The sequence below is a fragment of the Elgaria multicarinata genome, chromosome 9 (genome assembly GCF_023053635.1).
Source record: "Elgaria multicarinata webbii isolate HBS135686 ecotype San Diego chromosome 9, rElgMul1.1.pri, whole genome shotgun sequence".
Classification (NCBI taxonomy): Eukaryota; Metazoa; Chordata; class Lepidosauria; order Squamata; family Anguidae; genus Elgaria; species Elgaria multicarinata.
In genome coordinates this window covers 61,816,121-61,827,559 of record NC_086179.1, presented here as the reverse complement: position 1 = coordinate 61,827,559, position 11,439 = coordinate 61,816,121, and positions in this window count along the sequence as shown.

Genomic DNA, 11,439 nt, shown 5'->3' with positions numbered 1-11,439 from the left:
TGCAGGCGGCGGGACGAGGCCAGCCAAGTCCTGCGGGTCGCCGTCGAAGTTCGCCGCCGCATCTCTCGCCTTCGCCAATGGGTCTGGACGCGGATGGCTCGGCGGAGGCGAAGTGCCAGCTGTGCGGCCGGACGCTGGCCGAGCCGCTGCCGGCCCGCTGCGGGCACGTCTTCTGCGCCGGCTGCCTCTTGCCCGGGGAGGCCGCGCGCCGGCGCTTGTGCCCGCTGCGCTGCCAGCCCGTCTCGGCGGCGAGGGAGCTCCCTCAGCCGGCGCCGCGCCTCCTCGAGAGCGGCCGCGGCAGCCCGGGCAGGTGCCGAGGCGGCGGCGGCGGCAGCTGCGGGCTGCACATGCGCCGCGAGAGCGTCCGTCACCTAGCGGGCGGCGGATGGCGAGAAGAGCGCCGCCAGCGCCAGCCGGGAGAGGCAGGTCTCTGCTGCTGCTGCTGCTGCTGCCTCAGCCGACGCCGCTTCCACAAGTGCTGCTGCTGCTGCTGCTGCTACGTACGTACGCTGGCCGGCGGGCCGGAGGAGAAGGAAGAAGTCGCCGCCGCCGCCGCCCATAGCGGGGCGTGCCAGGGGAGCGCGCGGGAGGCTTCTTCGCTGGGCCAACAGGCGGCGGTGCAGAGCCGGCAGAAGCTCAGCCCGGACGCCCGCGCGGTCGGGAACAGCCACCGCCAGGTGAGCGGGATGGACGGCAGCGCACCGCCCGTGGGGCAGTCCGGGCTGGACCTGGGCGCGGAAGGGTGTGTGTGTGTGTTTGGGGGGGAAGCGGAGTATAAATACTCTAAGGCCATAGCTAGACCTAAGGTTTACCCTGGGATCATCCAGGGTTCGCCCCTGCCTGAGCACAGGATCCCCTGTGTATCACCTAGATGAACAGGTTTGACCCCTGGACGATCCAGGGATAAACCTTAGGTCTAGCTATATCAAAGCAGCACATAAATAAAGGCCAGTCGCTCTTTCTCAGACTCGTTTTCAGTGCCCTAGAAATTAACTGATCGGTCTAGCTGTTCGCATGCAGGGATGCGGTTTTTGGCAGCATTGTGTAAAAAGTGAAGAGGAACAAGGACAGAGTCGCCGCTCTCCTTAATGCTCTTCTTGTTCGTCTGGTTGCAGCCCATGCGTTCTCTCCATTCGGAAATGCAAGCGACTGCAACACTACAAGTTCAGGTTGAGTTGTCAACCACCTTGTGGCTGGAAGGAATGTTCTTTTTGATTCCCATTGAGCATTCAATTCCATAAAAGACTAATCTGAACTTCGTAGCCACACAGCAGCAGTGCCTGTCTGTTCAACCACAGGAAACTGAATCAGCTTACAGAACTGAGCTGTGACTTGCAGTTCATCTAAAACAATTGGATAAAAAGATGTAGGTGGCAAAGTAAGGGAAAGGCATACATCTGCGTAGCATCCTTAGGGTATTCTGTTAAGTGTCAGGGAACTGCATATGTCTTTCTCTGTGGTCTGCAGCTCTATGAATACTGGGCGTTGTGAACGAAAGAAACAGTGGGTTGAATCTAGTCTTGGTCATGTTTAGAGAAGACTCATTGATTTCAATGGGACAAGCCAATCATGGCTGCCTTAAATCCCAATTTCATCCTGTCTACTCTTAAGCATGACTAAGTTTGGATCCGAACCACAGTTTATTTGCAGTGGATCTTATGTTGAATTTTGCAAGGGAATGCAAAATTAAGACGAACAAGCCTTAGCTAAACTCATGAGAGAACTGTATATAAACCATCTAGGTTATCATATCTTGATCATGATACTAATCAGTTTGATCTCAGTGTTGATACTCTCTGCATTGTTTGAAGCGATACCTGTCTCAGACAGATAAAACATTGATGTTAGATATACTTACTGCTGGAGGAGTAGATTATTATTTTAAGTATGAACATCTTTCCTCCAGTAAAATGCTACTGCAGAAACCTATAGATGGCTTTTGGTTATGATCAGTCTTTCGTCAAGCTTGACTTCTGGACTGAAACTACATCATTTACTTTTGATTATACAGACAAGCCCTTTTGCATGAGATTGTCTTGAATAGATCTCTTGCTTCAATTTATCTTGTCTTTACGCACTTCATTTCCATGTATGAAAGATTCTTGGGACGCCCTTATGCTGTATGCTGCCATGGTGAAAAGTGATTTAGTGAAACCGAGCAGGAGAGTTTTATACATCGCTTCCAAGTATGGGAAAGAAACAACCAGTAGAAAGGATTTGAACAGCTTTGCTCTTTTCAGAACTAGTACACTCCACTGTTAATCATCAAGTGTAGGATGGACAGATGCTATATATTTTGGCACCTGTATTGAATGTAATTGAACCATCATTTAATGTATTTATTGAATTTATTATTAACACTTTTATGCTACTTTATTTCCTAAAAACCCACAAAAATGGTGCTTTGACAGTTAGAGCTTGTAAATTACTGAAAGTGCTTCTGGCAATTGTGTGATACTCAGAGAACCTCTAGGAAGGGCATTGATTCAAACATTTTTTTTGTTTTTGTTTCCTGACTTATCAGCAACATTGATTGCCATAAAAAGGCACCTGAAGTATTGCAAATTAAAGCAGAGTTAAAAATAAACAAATCAAGCAATGAAAACAGAATACAACAATACAATACTGATAATTATTTAGATTACAGATTCTTGCTAAAAGCAACACTTTAGAAAAAAAAACCCCTCTGTATAACTACTTTAAGTGCTCACATACATTATATCCATACTTTTTTACACCCACTCAGTAGGGTTAGTACTATTATCTCCATATAAAGGGTGGGTGGGTGGGTGGCGAAGGTGGGGTAAAGAGAGTGTGTTGCTGAATAACAAACTGTGAATTTATGATTCAGGTTAAATCTGAATAGGAAACAAATAGCTCTCATACACTTAACCACACTGACCTGGTTCACATGATCACTGCAACTCACCGTGGCTTATAAGCTATGTGGGTTGTGGCACTCATGGGTGCCAGGTTGCTGATCCAAGCCCCCCTACTATGGCTTCTTGTTACACCTGAATAATAATAATAATAATAATAATAATAATAATAATTTATTATATTTATGTACCGCCCAATAGACGAAGCTCTCCGGGTGGTTAACAAAAATTAAAATGTTAAACATTAAAAATCGATATACAAAATGTAAAACCATAAAAGAAAAACAGACAACATACAAGGACAATATATATTTAAAACAACTGTGTAGATCTGGGGTCAATTAAAAACTCAGCATATGCTGTTAAATGCCTGGGAGAAAAGAAAAGTCTTGACCTAGTGCCAAATAGATAACAATGTTGGCACCAGGTGGGCCTCATTGGGGAGATCATTCTGTAATTGGGGGAGCACCACTGAGAAGGCCCTCTTCCTTGTTGACATCCTCCCTCGGAGTAGGCACCTGGAAGAGGACCTTAGATGTTGAATGTAGCATACGGGTAGGTTCAAGTTGGGAGAGGCATTCCATCTGGTATTGTGGTCCCAAGTCGTGAACTTGGCAAGGATGAATTGACAAGTCACCCAGATCCTGTGGGCTGTTTTAGGGTTGTGGGTGGCTTGTCAACCACCCAAAGCAGCCACCCACCCTCGCTGGGTTCACAGATAACAAGAAGCTATGGTGCATTCCTGCAGTACCCTGAATATTCAAAATGGAGCCCACCACCCTGATGAGAAGCACTGCTGGGAGTGTGAGGTAAAAATGTGGGGGCAATTTGGATTGAGAGAGAGGACTCTGGGTTTAAGGGAGTGTGTTTGTGTTTTGCGAGTCAGACTGCGTATCTCTACCACTTATTCAGGTTCTTGGACAAGTTACCTGTCTTTTAGTATCACCAGTTCACTTCTCTGTGAAACAGGTGTACTGGCAGCCATTTTGTGACAGTACCCGACACTTTCTCAAAATTCCAAAAGTGCCTAATAGCTCAAAAAGATTGGGAGTGCCCCTTTTGGATTTTGAGTATGTGACTTACTCAGTGACTTGGTGTGCCAAGGCTGGATGAGGAATAGGAATTCCCTGGTTCTTATTTTGCCATGAACTTATTAGGTAGCAGTAGGCAAGCCATTCTCTTTCAACCTCACCCCACCTCCGCCACCATCTACAATATATGGGCAACAATACTAATTTATCTTACAGGCTTGTTGTAAGGGTTACATGCAAAGCACCTTGAAGATTTGAAAGCACTAACACAATGCTAAGTAATATTATCTGTATCAAGCACATATTTAAAAGATGTGTTTGTAAGTACTACACATTGCATTATTAGCAGATATAATACTGCTTTATTCAGTGTAACATATAAAGCAACAAAGTTTGTTGAAGATGAGCATTCAGAGAGACAGTTATAGCACAATCAATCATGGATTTTAAAGTGATGCTTGACTGCCTGTAATTTCTCAGTTCTGCCAATAGGTGCTGCTGTAGATACTGATTCAGAGAAATGTAGGGAAAGACAAGAAAGGTGATGGACGAAAGTGTCATTTGGAGTGTAGCGATCATTAAATAAAAATATGCACTGTTAAAACTTAAATGAACAGTCTCAGGTTCAGTTCCTGGTATCTCCAGTTAAAGAGCTCAAGCTGCAGGGCATGGAAAGGCCTGAGCCCTTGGATTGCTGCTATTAGTTTAACTAGAGAGCACCAGGCTGGATCAATGAACTGACAGTAGAAGGCACTGTTGTATGCTAATATATTTATTGCCTCATTTGCTTCAATTTGAGCAACACATGGAAGATAATTTAAGTGCATTCTCATGTTTCTTTGCAAGGGTTGTACTTCTTGGAGCCCCGTTTTATCTGTGAGGAAGGCAAAATAATCATTTGGCTTGCTAGATTAGATTGTTGTATTCTCTCCTGCCTCTGATTGCTCCCATATACATTGCATGGTTTAGAAAGTTATGCAGGGCTGGGTTGTTGTTTTTTAGGGTGGGGGAATAAAATAGTGTTTCTTTAAATTAAATTAAACTTTTAAATTAAAAACAAAAATGTTATTGAACATAGCCAAGTTGCAGAAATTGGTCTTGTAGTTTGAGTTTGCTGAAAGATTGGGGGGGGGGGGTCTTCACTTTGTTGTACAACTTACAAATTAGCGTAAAATGGCAATGGGAAGACTCGGGACCCATTTTCTTAGTATTTTATATTCAATGCACAGTTTAGATTGGGCCTGTTCAGATGACACACTAATAATAAATAATAATATATTTATTTATTCCTTACCCGTCTCTCCCTTTGGATCGAGCCATGGTTAACTAAGCCATGGTTAGGTCATTAATCCTTTTGCAGCAAGCCCGCTGCCTGCCCACCCGGAACGGCTTAGATGGGGGTGACTTTTGTGCGTGGGAAGGAGGAGAAGAAAGATGCTGCAGGTGCATGGACACATGGGCAGTGTGAAGCATGGGGGAGGCAGAGCCTATAAAGGCCTGCCTTGCAGAAGGTCGGCCTCTTTTGCTTTCTGGCTCCCTCCCTCCCTTTAACTAGTATGAGATTAACCAGTCGCTCCCTTTGGAGGGAGGGCTGAGTAAGAATTTTACCTGCCACAAATTCACAGTACAGGTTTTTGCCTACTCCATACTGGAATTACTATTAGTGGAGGGTGAGTAAATAGGTGGGTTGAATTGTATTGACAGGGGTGTGCAGGAATTTGCATGATATTACAATAGGGACGGTGAGCACTCTGGCATCTTTTGGTGATTGGCATATCCAGAGGTCCTGCTCCTCGGGGGCTGTGCAGCTCTCGTGTCAGGATATGGTTTATTTATTTATTTTATTTATTTAAAACATTTATATCCCACCCTATATCAATAAGATCTCAGGAAGGTGCCTTTGGGGACCTTCCTGCCACACCTATTCAGAGATGTGCAGCAACAAGCAGGGTGATGCAGGTCGGTCTCTCCACACTTTCAAAGTGTCACATAAGAGAGGGGGCGGGTTTACCCAACTCCTTGGTTTGGAGAGTGGCTCACTCTTATTGGCAGGCTAGGTGCCTGAAGAAAGGATCTAATAGATTCCTGCACTTTCACATGCAGATCCAGGGAGGGGTGAAGTTCCCTTATTTAAATAAAGAGGCTCTACTTTACCCCAATCTCTGGTGTCTTTGTCTTTATTCCATGCTTCCTTCTCCACTCGCAAATGGTTAGTGAGCTTGTTTAAACCATGATTATGTAGCCACCATGGTTAGGAATGGTTTCACATGGCATGCTAAATCATGGTTCACATGACACACTAAGCCACAATGTTTAGCTCAAAATGCTTAACCACTGTGACTTAGTGTGTCCACTGAACAGGGTCATTAAATGCCTTTGAAAATATTGAGACTTAGGCCTTTGCTAGACCAGGCTATATCCCGGGGTGATACCCGGGATCGTCCCTGTGTGTCCAGATGACGCACAGGGGATCCCGAGCTCAGGCAGGGATCAACCCTGCCTGACCCCAGGATATAGCCTACCCCTTTGAGCCCGGTTTTTCCTGTGGTCTCGGGCTGAGCCCAAGACCGCGAGTGTGTGGCCCATTTTTGTGGCTTTTCCCAGCTCTGCGCAATTACTCATGCGTAGCCGGGAGCTGCGCCCATCGGGGGCAGGGTGGGGGGAGTGGGGGAATTTTTTTTTTTTTAAAAAAATAAACTTACCTTTTCGCTAGTGCGCGCGTGCGCAGCTGGCACTTTAAGGGGAAAAACAAAATGCCGGGCGCGACAGGTCTCTTCTTGACCTTGTTGCACCTGATGTATAGACTAGGGCAACAGCCCATGATAGTTGCATCATGGGCTCTCCCCTCCTCCGTTGCGAATTTACCGGTTGGTCAAGCAAAGGCCTTAGGCTGCAATCCTATACAAATTTACCTGGGTGTAAAGACAAAACCATTAAACTTCTGCATAGTTGTGTATAGAATTGTAGTGTTACACTGCATCCCTATAAATGTGTACTGAGAAGTAAACCTTAAGAGTTCAATGGTAAGTGGCTATTGGATTGTAGCCTTACCTCCCAGTCAACATGCCTAGGATTGGGCTGTTAGGCCATGTCACACTACTGCAAATCCATTAATTCCAATGAACTATTGAATGTCACATCTTTATACACCTCGTCAGTGACTTTTGTTGACTACTCTGATAGAACAGGATGTTGTATGGATATGGTGAGAGATTCAGGAGCAGTTTTAACTTCGGCTGTTCTGTGAAACAGCGTAATTCTAACTCCTGTAAGTCCTTGGTGGTTTCGACAATCCCAGCAGGCATTAAGAACACCAGGGGTTTAAAACTGCATGTATACACATGTAAGTCCTGAATATGGAGCCAAGCCTTTAAGTGATAATGAGAAAAAAATAGCTATCTCTTTGCCACTTATCTCATTCAATGCTAATTCATCTGAGTATTTTGTTTCAGGAGTGCTTTGTCCCGCCAGTTCCCGCAGGGAGAAGAGCCAGTGTGGTATAGTGGTTAGAATGTTGGACTGGGAGTCAGGAGATCCTGGTTCTAGTCTCCACTCAGCTGGGAAGCTCACTGGGTGACTTTGGACCAGTCACTGACTCTCAGCCCAACCTATCTCACAGGGCCGTTGTGAGGGTAAAATGGAGAGTAGGAAGACCATATATGGTGCCTTGAATAAGAGGGGGAAAGTGGGATATAAATGTAATAACAACAACTGCAAAAGCAATAAACTTCAACACATTGGCATTTATTAGGGTTGCTTTCTCAACTTATCCTCCCAATGAGATGGTTCATATAGTGTGTGTGTGTGTGTATGTGTGTGTGTGTTCACCATAGAGACTGGACACCCTGGTGTGTTGTTTCTGTTCCTGGTGGTGGCATGGAGAAAGATTGAACTGGTATAGATGAACTGCTTGCCCTATGGAAAATCCATTTTGTGGAATGAATTTGAAAGGGCCGTTCTAATATGGCTTCCTCCTGGAGATTACAAGTTGGGGCTTTAAATGGTTTAAGTTTAAAAGCTCCAGTAGGGTGTTAACTGTTTTTTGGTTGCTGTTTTAAATAAGAAGTGGTTTGTATCTTTCTTGCAGGGTGGAAAACCTAAGTTCTTAAACATCATGCTACACAGAGAAAACAATACTCTGGGATTTAATATTGTTGGAGGACAACCTAGCCAGGTAACCAGCATGTTCAATGCAGTGTAAAGTGTGTGTGTGTGTGTGTGTGTGTGTGTGTGTATGTATTATATAAACAAATACATTGGTAGCTCCACTTTCAGCATGAGAGTTGTACTCATTATGTATGGTGGCAACTGATAAAAATGATGAAAGGTTGGAATGGATTAAAATGTCAATGTCCAATTGCGTTTCCCACATTAGGATGCTCTCCATTTCAGCACCAACCCTCCAGTTAAACCACAGTCTAGTGTTTCAAAATCAGAGAGCAGAAGTAAATACCGCACCACCAAGGCCATTTCTACACCGGCTTCCCCCCCCACCCCGGGATCGTCCCGGGATCATCCCTGTGCATCCAAATAATACACAGAGGATCCCAGGAACAGGCAGGGACGATCCCTTCATTTTCCTGGGATAATCCTTAGGTGTAGAAAGGGCTCAAGTGTTTGATACTAGATGCTTTCTCCCAGAATAACATTTGAGCAGTTTAGAATGTCTTGCCTTGATTGTATTTGATGTATTTTTATATTTCTATTATTCTTCTAATTACATTTTCTCATTTTGGGGAAAAATGACTTTTCAAAGATCTGTTCTTGAACATTATCTATATACTTCTACAAGTGACCCCTCTATCAGCATGGTGGGTAAATGTAAACACTGTCTGCAACATAACATGTAACATTACCTATGCATAAACCATTTATGTGACTACACTCCAGTGTGGTGACAAGTAATTTTACATAAGTAAATGTTCATAGATGAAGTGGATTAGAAATATTGTGTTGTGTTTGGCTGATCCTGAAGAATTTCATGGTTTCAGTCTCCTATGAATAAGACTACTATGTACCATTAAACATGCAATCAGTTCTTATTTTCAAGAGAAACACAAGCAGGGGTGTTTTAAGAGACATGCCTGAAGCAAAACAATGCTTCATATTTTAAATATGTTGTTCCTTTTTAAAGATGCATACTGGTCCTGGTCTTTTGTAAAATACGGCCTACCTTCAATAGATTAGTTAATATCGGAACATTGTACATTTTCATAGAAACTAAAATAACCTGAAATAGTTGGCAAGTATTAGAAATATGTGATTTATTTAAAAATTGCAATGAACTATGCAGCCAGAAAAGTACAGTATATCAAATTGAGATATGCATTGCAGGATTTAGTCATGCTTAAAGAAAGTCTTTCTTTTAAAATATGTGCATGTTCATGTCTAGGACAATCAGTTGGAATCTGCAGAAGGAATTTATGTGTCCAGAATCCTGAAAAATGGGCCTGCTGAAAAATCAGATGGTATGCACATTAATGACAAGATCATAGAGGTAAGGGGAGTAATTTACATTTAAAAGCAGAACATAGAGTTGATTTTTTTTTAAGTTGAACATCCAATTTTTCCTTGGTACTGGATTACTAGTGAAAATCTTAACTTAAGAAATCAAATTTGTATCATGTAATAAAGCATTCTGATGTGTGCCAGTGATATGACCATTTTATATAATAACTTTTGGATAAATCATGCAGATGTGCCATGTAGTATGAGCAGATAAATCAGGGGTTTCTTTATTTTCTCTCTCCAAGATGGTTGAGTAAGATTGGATGATTGATAAATGCATCTTTTAAGGTGCAATCCTATGCACGTTTAGACAGGAAAAAGGTGCTACAACTCCTAGCATTCCCCCGAAATCCTGGGAGTTAGGCCAAAGCTGAGGGACAAACTACACATGTGGTGTGTCAAGTTTTGGAGGTGGTGGTCATGGCTGCCCCTCTAATTAGTTAAAGAAAAAGTGGAAGCATATCTGCAGGTTACATATTAAGTTTATCCTGGAGTTAATTAACTGTTTAAAAGACATGAAGAGGGCAATGATGTTCCCCTTACACAGGATCTGGGGTAACATAGGATTGTTCAGTTTCTGGGATCTGAGGTTGGAACCAGGGCTCTGGCTTCGGAGCCCAGAAACTGTGCTCCCCTCCCCCTTTGTAGCTGGTGCAGTTCTCTCTGCACTGGCATTGTCTCCGTGCTCGAAAATGGAGAGTGGAGATGGGGAGAAGAGGTCAGTCCAAGGGACGAGGGGGAAGGGAAACTGCATTATGCAGCTTCTTGTGTCTGCCCCAGCCTCTTTGTCTCCCTCTCAGAAGCACTGTGGCTAAATTGCCTGTTGAGCGAAAATGCAAGGTGGTCACAACATTGAGGAGAGGATTTGCTCCCTGCTCCGGCCACCCTGCATTGAATACTTGGCAGCCTTTGACTTTGGAGGCTGCCGACTATCTCCTCAGGATTGCACCCTAGTTGCATTTGTCCACAAACACGTGTTTAAAACCTGACACTGTTGTGTATAAGACAATAGTCATTGCCTTGTGTTTGAGATATTCTTTGAACAGCTTTCTGGGTCTGCACTATTTGCTCAGTGCATATTTTCTTTTGTACATGGGGAAGGTTGCTCTTTTTTTTAATCATATCAATGTTTTTATATGCTGAATATTGCTTTTCTGGGGTTTTTTTTTTGTGTTTTGATGGGCAAAGGGGATTTTTTTCAAAAACGTTTTAGCAAAGAAGTGTTACACACGTAGACATGTGTTTTGCTGCACTGTATTGGTATGGCTTTCCCCCTTAACTGTGCCATAGTGCTCAAGTCACTGATTCTAAGGCAATTTTGTTGGCTTTACTGGCTCCAGAGTCCTGGTCTTGTTTTGATATTGTGATCCGAGCTGTCTGTGATGTGTAAACCCCAAACATTAGATGTGGGAACATTTAGCATGAAAAACACTTTCACCACTGTTTGATGAAATGAACCACTTGCTATGTTGTGACAACAGAATTTAAGGGTGTATTTGGAGTCTTTAAACATAACTCTGCTGTGAATTTGTGACAGTGTGTGTGTGTGTGTGTGTGAGAGAGAGAGAGAGAGAGAGAGAGAGATATTCTTAATGCTGGTGAATCACTACAGGGGCTCAACTTCAGTCTTTTGAAAAGACTTCCAAAGAATGATAAATACTCACAAGGCAGACAGTGAATAGTTGATTTTTCTTCTTCTGTACTAAGCTGACAGGTCTTTGAAGTCAGTCCAGGTTTCCTTGAATACTGTTGACATTGGTTACTGTACTGGGATTCAGGAACAGAGCTATATGGTAAACATGATCCACACAACAAGAATTTTAAAAACTTGTGTGTGAATACAAACTGTGCTGACCTGAAGACAAAAGGTCACAAAAAAGAGTAAATTAATTAACGCTATCAAACTGGACTACTTTGGTCTGTGCATTGAATGTATACTCTGAGAGCGTACTTAACACTCCTGATTCCTTATCTGTGGTTAAGAGGCATAGGATTATGCCTGCCCTGTCCCCGTCTTGTCC